This window comes from Struthio camelus, chromosome 3 (assembly GCF_040807025.1).
Source record: "Struthio camelus isolate bStrCam1 chromosome 3, bStrCam1.hap1, whole genome shotgun sequence".
Lineage (NCBI taxonomy): Eukaryota > Metazoa > Chordata > Aves > Struthioniformes > Struthionidae > Struthio > Struthio camelus.
The window spans coordinates 59,573,296-59,589,145 of NC_090944.1; the positions used below are offsets into that span (position 1 = coordinate 59,573,296).

Here is a 15,850-nt window from a genome sequence, read left to right on the forward strand (position 1 = left end):
CCAATCTTCCCTTCTGCCTTTTCACTGCAGTCATTGCACCACATCCACCAACTCAGCAGCTGACACATTTTGAAAAGAAAAGATTTAAAACTTCAAGGAATATGTCAACTTACCGGTTGTGTTTCTGTCTGAGAACTCTACCAGCTTCTAGTGCTAAGTTCATGCCTGCAAAAGAATCAGACCTCTGTCAGTAAGCTTAGCGTATGGCCACTTACAACCTTAAAGGTTCCTCAGCAAACTTTCTGAAATACAAGCAGTGGCACTGGGGTTTCGTTTTGGCCCTATGTAGAATTACAAAGCTCCAGATGATAACATTGGTAAGAGTTAAACTAGCAGGACAAATGATATCTGAAGGCTGATAAAGCAGGAAGCAGTAGCCCCTACTAACTCAAACGTGGCATCCAAAAGTTGGGAGCCTCTAGGTGAGCATATTATTTCGAAAATGACAGCCAAGGTACTTGCCCTTGTTCTCTCCCTTTTTGGTACAAAATTGATTTTGAAGTTATTTCTCATTTCACAGAACTATTTCTTATTCAAAGTTTGGTGTCTTTTGAAAAAGAGAGGATTTGACTAGCATGTTCTTGACTAGAACAATGACAAACAAATTATAGAAAAGGAGTTTTACTGAATATGTTGTATGATTACGTTAAAGTCAGAATAGAATTCAAAAATCTTAAAATACTAGAAAAGGAAGAAATCTTTATTTATAGTCATTTTTTAAAGGACTAAAAAGGACTTTTTCTTTTAGAGAGGTTCTTTCACTGTCCTCTTTCTGAATTACTGCAGGGTTTCTGATAACACAGTAAAGGACGAGACTGATGTCTTTGACAAGTGATGAACTTCCATCTGAGAGGTGAATCCCAGTGCAATGAGGATTGCAAACTCTCTTCTTGCAGGCTGCTCTGTGTCTATGATAGCAAAAGCACAGTTGGCGTTTGGAGCAGCAAGAGGCAAGCTTGAATACCAAACTCCAGACAAAGATTCAAAAGTTGGGAAATCCAGACTGCTTCCAGGCGATGCGCAGCAGAGCTCAGAAATGTCTGTCTGGCTTCTACCTGTATGAGACAGCCAAGGCTCTCAACTCCACCACTGCTAATGATAGCAGTCATTCATCACCTCTAGCAAAAAATTGCCCTGATAAGCTTTCATTGAGGAGAACATGGCTGCTAATTTCTTACACTCCCTATGGTGGATTTTTAAGCCTTACTGAATGGCACCTGGTACATTTTGGACAATTCAGCACATCCTCTCCAATGCTGGAGGGAGCAAATGGGGCTCTGATAACATGTCCACTTCTTCTTTAGTTAGTTATTTATCCCTGGTGATAAAAGGGATTGCACATACCACGATAGTGCCTAAGGCTTTCTCCTACTCTTATTTCTAGACCTGTTCTAAATTTTAAAACTGCTGTGAAAAGTTAAGAAAAAAAGTAAGATGAATAAGCATACTGTGTTATGCTCCCAGCTGTCAAGACTGAATTGGCGTTTACCTGCAAATACAATTAAGACCACAAGATGGCATGATCGGATCATGGCATTTGGACACTAATAACTGCTGATTTGAAACAAACCGGGAAGTGGGAAAGGATTCACTTTGCCTCTGTCACATGCAACTGTGCAAGCCTGGCAGCCTGACCCAGCCTCTGGCCATCTAATAGCTGTTACTGTAAAAGACTTAATCTTTTTCCTAAGAAGTTGATTCCCAAGAAGTGGATGAAATATGCTCAGACCTTCACCTCGACATCAGACTTAAAACAAAAAAAAAAAAATACAACATATTAGCTTAGACAGAGAGATTTCTTTTAGAAAGTAAGTGCTGAAAAAAATGTAGACTGGGTGTATGCCACAACTGCCAGGACTTTGCTGGACAACTTAGTTCAACGTAGGCAGCCTCGATTAGACCAGAACCTGCTGCAGAAAGAAACCCCGCTACAAACAAAAGGGTGCTAAACGTGGGCAGGGTAGGAAAGAGGAAACCTATCAGCCACAGCTCTTACAGAGCTAAGTATTTATCTGACTAAAGGCGTGTGCATGACAGGATGCACTGCAGAGGCTATTTCCCCCCTCCTCCATTTGCAGTACCTAAGTCCAAAGCTGGCTGCAGGCAGGAGCAACAAGTGTAATCACACCAGGCACTTCAGGGGCACCCCTGTATCTAACAACAGAGAGCAGTCAAGTGGGGTGACCACAAGAAAAAGGGAGCAGAGAGGTGGCATGGGGCTGTGGGGAGGCAGGTCTATAGGGCAGTACGGGACAGAGGGGCTGTGGTTCCTTGTGCAGGATTGGGATGACTTGCCCTTTACAGTGACGCAGAAGATTTATGTTCTTAATACACATCCAGTCAATTATTACTTTTTTTTTTGGTTTTGGAAAGTGAGGATTTCCTTAGAAGTAGGGCTGCCTTACATTCAGGTAAATACAGTATTTCCCATGGCTTGATCGTATTCCAGCCTTTTCCCCAGGGCCAGATCCGGCCTTGTGATTGCTGCTCATGGGATGGCTCCAGCAGTATCCTCACCACTGCACTACCACACAGGATCTCCTGAGGTGGGCTACTAGGCATGCAGACTCCTAAGCAAAGGGAGGTTCTCGTTGCTACATAGGGTCACGTGAAGCAGAAGAGTAAAGAAAAATAACTGTTTATTTTCAGAATCTTGACTCTTAGCCCTGAGAGCCCTTTGCAAACTTATTAGTTGTCCTATTTGTCCTTCTCAGATAGGTAAACACTATCTTTCTTACAGCACAAACAGGGAAGCTTAGTTACTAGTTGGCTTGACTAAAGCCACAGGAGGTGTGAACATCAGCACCAGCTTTAGAATTCAGCAGTTATTTCCTTCTCTTCTAGTCTTGTTTTCAAGCCACACAAGCTCAGCAAACCACACACTCAGCAAAACAGAGGGCTCAGCAATTAAATATGTATCAATCTGTCCATCCAATCAACCACATAAATCCATGGGCTTAACAGGCTTCACAGTACCATCTTCATCTGATGCTTTAAGACAAAAACCAGGCTTCTGACACAAAATACATTTGTATTTTCAAAGCTTTGCATTTTGCAAGGAAAAGAACCAGAGATAAGGGTGGTAACTGATCTCATTACACCTGGCCCAGAAATCTCAGCAGTTCCCCAAATGAGGGAAAAGAGTTCCCCAAACAAGGTTCCACACACCTATAGGTGCTCTGACTTGCCTGAAGCATAAGCCTGGGACTTTGTCCACTTCGTACTGCTAGCCTACTAGAAAAGAAAATCTGAAACTTGTAGAAGAAGTAATAAAAAAAGCCCTAGTGATGGTTTTGGTTACTTGTGCAGAGCAAGTGATGTGCCTTACAACACCCCATTAAGAGACAAGTTCAGCTTTTCCGACTCGTAATATTGCTTTCACTGTAGAGTCCTCACTGTCGTTGGTGTGACTAACCTCCCAAACCAACTACAAAAGTCTCAGCCAAGGTTTTGTTCTGGCACATGTACATTCTCAATAAAGCCCACCAAGGGCTTTATTGCTCATGGAGCTGCAGGACAAGCCAAACCACAGGGGAATGCTAATTCCAGCAGAGAGATTCAGCAGGAGGGCAGACAGCAAGTAAAGGGAATAAATCCATGGAGAAGTGAACTGGAGAACTGGAGAGAGGAGTGAACAGGGAGTCTTAAGCAATGAAACAGATACAAACCAGATCTGGAGAGAGTGGAAGAAGAGCAACTATATCTGAGAAAGCAGAGCATGTACAGTGTGTACTAATGCAGGGAAGATGACCGTGAAAAACTGGCACCTGTCTCAACCTTTGCATCTATATCTCAATAGCTTTGAGGTCCCTGTGTTGTAGTCAGCCTCTGCTGAGAGGAAAAGTCTAGGAGAAAAGCCAGGGTTGGGTTTACCATAGAGAGGGCACCTTGAGAGGAGTGGATGGGAGGTGATGAGCAAAGCTAGGCCCAGCTCTGATGGGGGGTCACAATCATGGTGACCATTCCTCTGCCTGAGGAGCTGAGCTGGACAGCTGCAAGATCCCTTATCCATCACTGCCACCAGCCCTCTCTGAAGGACTGGTGGGAGCCCTCACTGCTCCCATTCCTGGCTGGTCCCCACTTCTGATCAAGCCAACATCTAAGCGCACATTAGCCCACTGATACACATAGGTATGCAATCACTGCTAACTCTGCCGAGCTTGGATCTGAAGGAGAAAGCATCCAAGGGGAGAACTAGCCCCCAGCCAGCCTCCTCCACTCCCTGGACCCTAGCCCAGGCCGAAGCTGAGCTGGGGCAGGGGGCACAATGTTCAGAGGTGACTCTTGGTACAATTACAAAACAAGAGCATGCACACTTTGGCCTTTGCATTGGCACAGGCATCCACCTCTGTGGCTTCATCAGGCCTCGTGGTTGCTGGTATGTTGCCTGGCAGCCTCTGCCTGGGAGGAGCTGGGCATGACAGCAACAGGTAGGCCCGCAAAAGGGTTTGGAAAGCCCGGGACTTCTTCACAGCATGCCTGCCTGGAAAGTCCTAAGGCAATCTCCATCCAGATCTGTCTCCCAGCCTACTCTCTTTGGCACATATCAGCACTACGATAGCTTGGTGCTGGAAGGCCTCCTCCACCCTGGGGCACAGCAGGCTCGGTGGTGCACTGCTGCCCCTCCATATGGGGACATTTCAGCAAGTCCCTGCTTACACAGCTAGTGAGTAGTGCTGTCCACTCCCAGGCTTTTATTTATTTCTGAGGTTCCCAATGCACATGGAAGTGGCTTTATGAGAAAGTGAGAAGTGCCCAGCTGTTAGAGCAGTTGTGATGACAAGGAGCTGTCTGTATCTCAGTGGGGAAATCTCTAAATGTTTTCAATCTTCTCCTTCATCTGTGAGGATCCTGGCATTGTTCTCAAGAACTAAGACACCAGAAACAGATTTGGAGTTGATGTAGCTTCATTTCTTCCCCACTGGTACAAGCTAGTGCCCTCCTAGCCAAGGGAAGTTTGGCATTTGAATAAGGCTGAAGCCCTGCTGCTCTGAAATCTAGAGCACTCCAAGGACGTAGCATATGGAGGAATCCTCAAAAAAAAAAAAAAAACCTATGGATGCTATGCCTCTATAAAAAGAGCCGGTCCTTGCTTTGGAGAGGGTGCAGACCATGCAGTTACCTCAGATTACAGGCAATGGACAGAACTGCTGGCAAGTCAAATCACATGGGAGGGAAAGAAGTGGAGAGACTGGTATAGAAGGGATGGCAAGGACCGGCTCTTTTTATAGAGGCATAGCATCCATAGGTTTTTTTTTTTTTTTTTGAGGAATGTACCAAAGGAGATGAGTCAACCTCTCTGTTTAATATTATCTGTATCCTTGTTGTTTTTGATTGGAACAGCAATTAATTGGGTGGACTTTGCTGTGTGTTTTCCCTTCCACACTCATTTTTTCTGCTGGCAAGTTCAGACAGCTTCTCGCGTATCCCAGTTTTTGTCTTTCTGAGGCACCCAGCTCCGCCCGTACAGAGTGCAAGTGCCCCATGTGGAATTCAGTGGGCCAGGGGTTTGAAAGCTCAGTATTGTGCAATATTTAAGACCCTTTTGGGCTATATCCATTAATCCTCAAGCTCTTAAAAATTCTAAATTTAAGTGGAAAAATGGTATGCATTGGTCCCTCTATGGCCTGCCTACAGGAAGAAGTGCTGCTGAGGCTTTTTCAAGTCATAAACTATTGTAATCACATACTTGGAAGGAAGCTACATAAGGAAGGACTTCTACTGGTAAACTTCATTCCTGTAAAGAACTGCTGGAAAAGGAGTCTGGTAATATGTAGAAAACTGTCCCACTTTTTGAAAACAAGAAAGATGATCGGTTCAGCTAAAATGAAGAAGGAACAAGTTAAAAAAAGTCAGCTCCTGCTAAACATGCCAGAGCATAGCCTTCTTTGCAGATCTCTTCTCAGAAGCCATCAACCCCACGAAAGAACCTGCAACTCACGAACAATAAAGTGTATAAAGGTCAATGAACTTTGGTGGAACTGACTTTTCTGGAAAATCAATTGGATCGCCAGGGTAACCAGATCACAAAAGCACACAGGACACAATCAACATGCAGAAGGATACAGAGATTTGCAGAAAAGTTGTATGGGCACGACAAAATTAAATGAAGCTAGATGTCCTAGAAAACAGCTTTCACTTTCATCATGTCTGCTGGCTGGATTCCATGGCATCACAGAAACAGTTCTACAGGAATTGATTATTTCTCACATTCTGGGCCCTGGAGACCTTCTCATGCCACTCAAAATAGGTAGGTCTTTTTGAGTGCTGGCCTAGAGCTGAGATCTAAGCCAGCTGCGCAAGCTGCTATCCTTCAGTTATGCACTACTAAGCATGTGACTGAACCCTGTGATCAACAAGCTGCAAGGAAATGGAGTAAAAGGACTAGACACTTATTTTACCCACATTTAGCAGCAGGATACGCGTAGAAAAATAAAAGTGGATAGATAAACCAAGAAAAGAATAGAGGACAGAAAAACAGTAAGCTGAATCTGAGCCTGACAGCAGGGAGTAAAGGTGCATATTTTCCTGACGCTGAGAATAACCTTCATACAAAGCAAAGTCAAAAGCAGCATCTCCCCAGAGTTTGAAGAAGTTTCAGATTTGTGCATTCAATTCAGCCTAAAACTCAGGTCATTCAGTTTCAAAACTGAACGTTCCCTACAGGTTGGGAATATTTTGGGTCAGCTCCTGCCTTGGTCTGTTTTCAGCTGCAGTTTTGGCAAATAAGAACAGTCACTGCAGGACTTCTCCTAGTGCTCTAAGCCATTTCCTTCTCTCCCGTCGCAGCCCTATTCTTCTCACGTCCACGGTAGCTTCCCATATTGGAGGCCTTTACTCATGCAGATACTCTTACTGCTTTCCAGAGGCGCATGTGCCTCGGATTTTTTTTGACAGCTGTATGGAAAAATGCATGCATTTCCTAAAAAAAAAAAAAAAAAAAGAAAAGAAAAGAAAAAAAAAAGAAAAACACACACACCACCATACAACAACAAAAAAACTCAACCCACTAAGAACTTCCCTTGTTCTTAAAAGGTGGTTCACATTAAAATAAGCATGGGGCTCTCACTTAGTATTTGAAAATCTTAGTTCAAATCCCTGCTCTGTATTATTCTTAAAAAAAAATTGATCACTGACTCCCTGTGTCCCAGACATAGACCCTATGCACCAAGTTACTGGCTTGTGGATAGTGACCACAAGCAGATCTCTCTCTATCCCTTCCTCCATTTGCCTTCTTACAGCTCTGACTTTTGTACAAAATTACTCTTTGGAGCAGGGAGAAGCCAGCAGACTTTACCTAGGACTTGAGAGAACAGCAGATTCTTACATCACCCCAAGCAGATGGGACGGAAATAGGAGAGGACTGTAAGCTCAGGAACTGGGACCCTGGAAAAGATGAGTTGTGAGAAATTGTTGTCTTCCATCTCCAACTGGTTTTCCAGGAGGGAAGTTTCCTGTGTTTTTAAAATGAGATTAGAATGCTTTTCTAGCTACAGATTGCAGGAGAAGGTATTTTGCAAAGATATCTTTGTGTGGTCCTGTCAGTAGCTGTGGTATCTACGCATTTATACTTAAGGACGAAAGGCAGCTTATCAAAAATTCCCTGACAAACTTTCACCTAAACAGCACATCACTGACACTCACCCCACGTGAAATCTATGCAAGGGAGAGGGGGCTCATTTTGTCACATTATGAAGAAGAAACGGTCTCAGAACCTGTGGAAGGAAGCCTCTGAGTTCTACTATACCTGAGATTATCAATGCAGTACAGTATTTTAAGCCTGGTGATAAAGGAAACATAAGGAAACGGGTACTAGGCAAACTAGGAGGCTTGGAGAACAGGCGAGCCGAAAGCTTAAGATGACGAAATAATAATAAATGAAAAGAAGCTGCCATGTGAGCTGCTGAGCATCACAGCTTTTTACTCACAGTCTGGTCAGATGAAAGACACCGACACCAATGGGCACAAAGGGTTTGTGGACTGCAGAGAAATCAGTGTTGAAAAATATATAATAAAGCGCTGAGCAGGTGAAAGATACAGTCCTCTGAGAAACAGGAGCGCACATTAACGTGCCAGTGATGGGGCTGTCATTTCAATTCTTCCCTTCCACTTTCTATTAAGTGCTATTTTTCTCAGTCTCCTAGAGGTTAAGGACAGATGGGAATTATTAGATCTTCTGTAGGTCCTCTGGGACCTAACAGACCTCTGGGTCTGTTAGTCAGACCTCTTGTATGTCACAGTCCTCAAACCTCACCCGCTTACCTTGGACTTAACTGCAGTGTCACTCATGCTTTTAACTGCAGTTAGAGCACATCCGTCAGAAATATGTCCCGTCTTGGCTTGGACACATCCGAAGATGGAAAACGTGCCAACCGCCCTAACAGCTTGTTACAGTGATTAATCACCTTCATTCTAAAGACTTTGTGCCCAGTTTCTCATATGAATTTATCTGGTTTCAGCTTTCTGCTACTCATTCCCATAATTTACTAGATTAAAGAGCTTTTCAGTACCCAATATTTTTCTCCCAATGAAGCTTCTTAGCCATCGTAATCAACTCCCTGCTCAGTCTTTTTTGATAAGCTATGGAGGGAGCGCTTCGAGTCTCTCATTGTAAAGCATTTTCTTCAGGCTCTGAATCATTTTATGTGGCTCTACTGTTCCACCGCTGATCTTTCCAACATCAATTTAAAACATGCAAGCCACTCTGGTGTTGATCTCACTAATACGGTATATGCTCATACCCAGTTGCTCTTAAAATCTATTCAAAGTCATAAGCAGATGCAAGTGACCTTCCTACTGGATGGCATTTGGAGCAACTGAAAAACAGCCATCAGTCACGTTCACTGATGCTGACATTTCAGCAGGTAAAGAGAAGGTATGACAAGGCTGTTTCCCTGCTTGTTCACTGCGATACAGTTTAATATTGGAAAGCAACACTGTCCCTTTGTAGAGTTCCACTCTGAAAATATATTGCCTGAGGCACACCCAGACCACATCTACACGAGCACTGGCACAGAGGAGCAGCCACGTCCAGACTATTAAAGCCTCTTACCCTTCAAAGTGGAGTGGCTGCACCCAAACTTTTGCATCCATGCCTGGGAATCGTTTGGAAAAGTGCTAGCAGCTTGGGCCAAAACCGTACCAGAGGCCATTTAGCAACTTCACAGGGGAATCGAACTGAGCTCCAGTGCCTGGGAGCACTCCTTGGAGCTGCCTGATTTACTGAACTTTATAAATGGTGCCTTAACCAACTTAGAGCCAGCCCCCAAGAAAGGAGAACAGTTAAATGATTCCCTCATTTTCTTCCTCGAAACCCTGTTTTCTGAGAAGTTTGCAGGTTTCAGATCAGACTGGGGCATCCTCCTAGCACAGCAATGGTCAAAGGCCTAATGCTGACACTACAGAGGCAAGATTTCCATTGCAGCAGAGCCTCTCGCAGGTGTATGAAGCTTCTGAGTACAGCCTAATTTGTCACAGCAAGAGAAAGGACACAAGAATAAAAGGCAAAGAATAAGGAAGAAGAGTTGGTGGAAATGCCTTATGTTTAAAGGAGACGAGAGCTTTTTCAAAGTAGAGACTACAGGGAGAGACACTTTGCAACATCCTACCACTGTTTCAGCAGCAGAAGGCTGTGAAACCAAGGTTGCCTCCTGTAGTTCTTTCTCTTACAAAACTGCCACTGACAGCAACAACATTTTTGTATAAGCTCAGAGAGAAGAGCCTGGGTCTGAGTTCTTGCATCATCACACAGTTGAGACCAAACGCAGGTGGCTGGCTAGGCCTGGCAACCAGTCATGGGCTGATGCATTAATCCTCAGGGGTCTCTGAGCTAGCCATTCTACATCACATATCTGCCTCAGCACTCATACCCAGAGCTTTCACATAGTAGGCCTCTCCCGCTGTCATGAAACTCAAAACTTGGAGTTGGCCACTTATCAGAGTCAAAACAGCAGTAGCCCAAGTATCTAACTATTACAAAGCTGGAGGTATTTCAGGTCCATTGCAGGTAGCTGAGCAGTTGAAATATCTAGGTTGTGCCCGCATTCTACTTTCTCTAGATTACTGGGGTTCTCAGATTAGGAAGGTGAGGAAGGAGTGATTTGGGGAAAAGATATTCCCCCCCACATCTCAACAGAACCCAAGAAAAATAAAGAAAAATACTTGGTTGCTACTATTTTGTAAGACAGATTTTGTCTAGAACAATAGAAATTGTCTCCTTTCCCACAGAATTTTTCCCTTTCTTATATTCTTATGTCAGTAGCAGAAAATGCTGAATCACAAACCTGGAGCATTTAAAAAAAAAAAAAAGTATTTCATATGCAGAAGAAATATCTTACATCATTTCACGCTTCCTGATCTGCTCTCTGGTGCCACGTTCCTCATTTTCAGGCTGCTTTAAAGGTCAGTTTCACAGAACAAATCCTGACATCAGAAATGGGAAATACGCTGCCTCATCTCTACAGGATCTTTTCTCCGATGATTGATCCCAGTATCGCTGCAAGTAGAACGGTCCCCATGACTACTCCTGCAACAGGAAAGCAAGATATTCACCACCATCATAGCCACATTTCATAAGCTGGGGGCTACTTCAACCGTGTAATGTTATTGCCATCTATGGGCAAGTGTTACCAGTCATACTTAAAAATTAAAGTAGAAATGCATACCTAAATTGACACCTACCCTCAGGAAAGTTTTAAAGGACTTCAAAGAGGTTTTTTATTTAGATTTTCCAAAAAGCTAAGATATAGGATCTTGATAAAAGTTAACCACAGATAGCAATTACTTTTCGCAGCATTTCTCTTAATCCTAATTATGTACTCATTCAATTGGCATCTTCTTGCCTGAGCAATTTTATTCTGGTGCTACAGTTTGAGCATGCTTTTCACACTGAAAGTGTCCACCCAGAAAAAGTATTTTATTTTTTAACATGAGACTCAAACCTATTTGAAATTACTACTATCAGTTAACAATTTCTTAAAGAGTGATGGAAGACAAAAGTGACAAATGGGCTTCAGTGCTACAGTAAAGTTGAAGATTAATTTACTTGCTTAATAAACTTAACTATTCTAAAAATATAAAAGACCAACCTTGATTTAAGAACCAGTCTAATGCTTTACCAATTATAAATGACAAACACATACTGCCAAAATAGTTTATTTTAAAAATTACAAACTCTTTTTAGCTTGCTTATGCCTTTAAGAAAGAATCTGGCTCTTTTCCAGTAACCGTGTGGACCATGTTCAAAAGAAAGTTTTTGTCAGTATCTGTAAAAAACAAAAAACAAAACTGAAGCTCCCACTCACTGAAAGACTCTACAGATGACATTTAAAAGAAAGCACAACAACACAACAAGATTAAAAAAGTGTTTTATGTTAAATTATAACTAGCCAGGCAGTTATATAGCTCTCATTTTCATGATAAATGCATAAAGAGTGCCTCCCACGCCTCCTATGCCAGGTGGCATGAACCATGCATGGTTAACTTGTTAGACCCACCCTCTTGTCCTTGGTCCCTGCAGAACCAGTGAAAGAAAAATGTTCAGGCCCTGAGAGCAAAGATTGCCCCATAGCTTGTCCGTCAGCAACAAAAAAAATTGGCTAAGGCATCAGACCTATCTCAGCCCTTTGCACAAGGAAGGTCACTGTAACTCTGAACCTCAAGGGAAGAGTTGTAGAAGTCATATGAAAAGGACTAAAGCAAAAAAAACAAACCAAAAAAAAAAAAAACCACCCCTCTTCCAATGAAGTCAGAATAAAATGATTTGGATAGGATTTCTGGTAGAAAGCGCCAGAGGTGTCTGTGAATAAGCACAAGAATAGGCACTTCCAGTTACCGCAGAATTATAAACAAAAGTACTTTTGTGCACTCCCGGATTACTTACTCTTACTTTCTCTTACACTCACATGCTTGTGTGGGCCTGTACTGTTTGAAAACATAATTTATTAAGATATTTTAAATTGTAACCAAGTACTACACTATTAATGCTGACTTTGTTTCAACTTTTCTGTTATTTAGTATAATTTGTTTCCTAACTGTATCTCTTACATGACCAAATCCCACTGAATACTTTAAAAGTTTTTTGTTGACATGTGCACTAAGTTTCCAAAGCATTTCAGATTTATGGGCTTCCCCCCACCACCACCATTGTCATTGTTTCATTGGTTCAGGGACATATCCTTCTTTTCAGCAGACTGAAACAAGCAGTAATCTGAAACAGATTTGGTGACCCTATAGTATTAAATCATGCTTTGTGGTGTTTTATTCCTGCTCGAAAAGACTTTATGCATTAGCGGGTACATAAAATTGCACCAGAGACTGAATGCATACTGAAAAGTAATAAATGATTCCATATGGCCTTAATTTTTCAAAGCAGTGCACCACTGTTTTAAAGCAATAGTGTTTAATTTTCCAATTAGGAGATTTTAAATAGATCTTGTAAGCCCATGGATATAGAAACGCTCTCCCTTCAGGTATTCTTCCCAGCTGAGAGATTTGGGTGCACCAACAATTTTCACAGTCAAATGGTGTCCTTGGTTCGCTAGCTAGCAAGGGTACAATTAGCCAAGGCAGTTAATTTCCTCCTTTTATTCAAAAAAGCTTGTGTCATCATTACTGCAAGACACAGGTCACAGAGCCTCTATGAGCAAGCTCAATAAGCATACGTTACTCTTTAAGCTTCTTGTACTTGAACATCTGTCAGATCTCAGCTACAGTTCCACCCCATTTTCCATGTTACTTCCAAGGTAACAATCCACAGCAATAAAACAAAGCTTATAATACCTCTGCCTAGATACATTTTAAGCTTAATATGCCTATTATGAAAAGTAGCTACTGTATTTAGAAACAGCAGCCTCCTCAGCAGATCATTTCTCAGTGTGTATTCAGTTATGTGTGCTCACTTAAATGGTACCAAAAAAAAAAAAAAAAAGAAAAAAAAAAATCAAGTTTTAATCTTTTACTATCATTGGCCCTCCACAGGTTAAACAGCAGAGTGACTTAAACTGTGCATCTCCAGCACAATAGTTTGCTAAACTGAATGAAACGATTTTGCAGGGCAGGTGAGGATGCATATGAAAGAAAGAATTCAATTCAACCTTTCAAATTCCAGGAGGAGTCTGCAGGGCAGTTAGCTATAATTGCATGCCCCAAGCACGTTTAAGTGACACTCACACGAGCCACAAGGAATGTAGGCCTTTAATACCACAAGCAGGACTCGGGCAGAACTGAGGCAACAAAGTTCAAAACTGCAGTCCCAAAAGCTCCCGTTCAACGGATGTCTAATTCTGGAGGCTCTGCAGTCCTATTTTTAGACTGTCAACATCTCAAGATACAGGACGTTCTGCTTTTGGCATTCCCAGAGCTGCCCTATGTTGGGCAACTCTTTGCCTTTCTTCCCCCTCGGCCCAATTTTGGAATTCAGAGCTCAGCCACGTTTCCATGCAAGATGAGACCCACAGCCCTGGCTCTGCAGTCCTCAGAGCACATCCAACACATGCCAGCAGGCTCCGGCTCCTTACAAAATGCTGCTGTGATCGTTCTTCCAAGACAGGACAGTAGACAGGAGGTGCCCAGCACTATCCCACAGCTCACTGCAGCACTTCTCAGACACTCAGAAAATGTGACCCCCTTCCCAATCCTCTGACTTGATGCAACTCCTGAGTCAGCAGCCGCTCAGTTCCTCCAGGCTAGGAGAGAGACAACCAGCTGCAAGTGCTTATCATTGACTTCCCCACCATGTGCTGAGCTGCTGACTGGTTTTGCTTAACACTTCACCAGCCCCTTTGAACCCTTTCTCAACTCCCCAGGGGGGACTTCCTTCCCTCTGTGTGCCTTGCAGTGCCTCACACTAGGAGATCTAAGGTTAACTTCCCCTCCCTTCTGCCTGATGGGGTTCAGATGCCTCTCCCTGACCTTCCTGAAGAGCATCTTACCGACCAGAAGATAGGCTAGCCTAACACACACTCCATTTTCAACTAGCCTGCTGAATTTGTACTGCTGCCTGGGGGTGAGGGTGGGGAAGCAAGATCCATGGGAGCAAATAAGGAGAGGCCATGACCTAGCAATAACAACACTGCCACAGGGAAGGGAGGGGAACAACCTTGGATTTCAGTCCCCTTTTCCAGGTCTGCTCCTGCACTGAACAGCGAGAGGGCAAAACCCAAAGCTCTAGGAAAAGGGACAAAGCCCACATCTCCAGCTCCTTTGAATGCAAGTGCTCTGATCACTGGGGATACATTACGTGGGGCATTTGGACTTCCTCCTGCAGTGGCCACAGGCAAGAGAAAATAATATAGCCTTTTTCAGTTCTTTCAAAGGATGGATGTAAGCACCTGCTCTCAAAAGAGGAGGCCAGGCTATAAATCCCCACCAGAGAAAGATCCTTTCCTACAATACAAATTTTCTTCGACTGATCCCTGATTCAGGCCTCCACTATACAAGCGTGTCCAGTATTTGGAGGCACAGGGAAGCAGGACTGTGAAAGGCAGTTATTTTAGGGCTCTGCCGTACAAGCACTGCTATAACAAATCAGGCATCTGGGCTACATCTCTCTGCATAGCACCACACAGACACGACAGCCACCTCAGGGATATATTTTGTCCCACAAAGACATCCGACAACGCCACAATTTCAGAAGTGTAACATTTTCAGGCTTCCCTACCAGTGCCCTAACTCTAGGCACCTAGCACTCTGGATCCAATTGCAAGACACGTCACTCATCCCTTATGCTTCATACAGACCTCAATTGCCTCCTGCAGGGCAGTAAATTCCCCTCCAGAGGTAGCCTTCGATTAAACATTGAGACAACTGAAATAGGAAAATCTAGAGGTAGTTTTGTAACTTTCAATATAGCAGAAGCTTCTTGCTGACAGCAATTTTTAGTACAAGTTTCACCAAACTTTAGAGAATGATTTTTTCTTTTTTTTTCCCCCCCTCCCACGGACGCGCTCATCCCCGATTAGGCCAAACACAGCATTTCAAACCCGCGTTCAGCTCCCCCACGTTTCCACTTTACACGCAGAGACCGAGTCGTCCAGGCAGCGGTTTACAAGGGCTCACCGCGCTAAGCTGCCCACAGCCACTTCCCCGCCAGATGAACAGGCCACCCCGTCAGCCAACGACAAACCCGGGCCTGGGGGTGCCGGCGACTGACTCCCACAACCCGCTCTGGGCCGCGGGCCGACAGCCAGCTACGCAGCAGGCCCGGCCCAACGCCTAACGCTCCCCCCCCCCCGCCTCCGCCCGGCGGGCGAGCCCCGGGCCCTCACCGGCGGCAGGAGGGGGGCCGGCTCCCCTCACCGCGTCCGCGCCGGCAGCCGCCCCCCGGCCCGGTGAGGCGGCGGCGGCGGGCACCTCTCTCTCTTTCCCCCCCTCCCCCCACGCCGCGCGGCTCCGCGCCGCATTTTACTAGATTGTTTATTATTTTCCAGGGGGGCGGAGGCGGAGTGGCGGCGCCGACCAATGGGAAGCGCCTCTGCCCTGACGGGCGACGGGTGACGGCCAATGGGCACCGAGGGTGGGCCCCGGCGGTCACGCGCGGCTCTAGAGCATGACATCATCTGTTTGCACGCCGCAGCCTAGCTTGGTGCGGGCGGGGCGGGGCGGGAGGCGGGGCGGGATGTAGGGAGGGGGAGTGGTGGGGGGTGGGGGAGGAGCCGCGGCGCTGCAGGTGGGCGGTGCCTCCGCCGGGCGGGCGCGGCCTGGCCGTTAACGGCTGTGGCCCCGCCGCCGGTTAGGTGACGGGGTGGTTGCTCGCCCGGCCCGCCAGGAGCCCCTCACCCACCGTCGTGGCGGCCGTTAAGGGGCGGCTGCTCGGGCGGGGCCGGGGCCGGAGCCCCCGAGTGCGCGAGCA

At 44.9% G+C, this 15,850-nt stretch overlaps 1 long non-coding RNA gene across 1 annotated transcript in view; it reads right to left on the bottom strand.

The window, feature by feature from the left end:
• LOC104145426 (uncharacterized) overlaps positions 1–15,400 on the bottom strand; it is a 26,449-nt gene extending 11,049 nt beyond the window's left edge. The window contains exons 1-3 of the long non-coding RNA XR_011140158.1: positions 15,267–15,400; positions 10,338–10,525; positions 114–165 (exon numbers count right to left, since the gene is read on the bottom strand). This is a non-coding gene — a long non-coding RNA (uncharacterized lncRNA). The remainder of the gene's footprint in view (positions 1–113; positions 166–10,337; positions 10,526–15,266) is intronic.
• Positions 15,401–15,850: the final 450 nt, after the last annotated feature.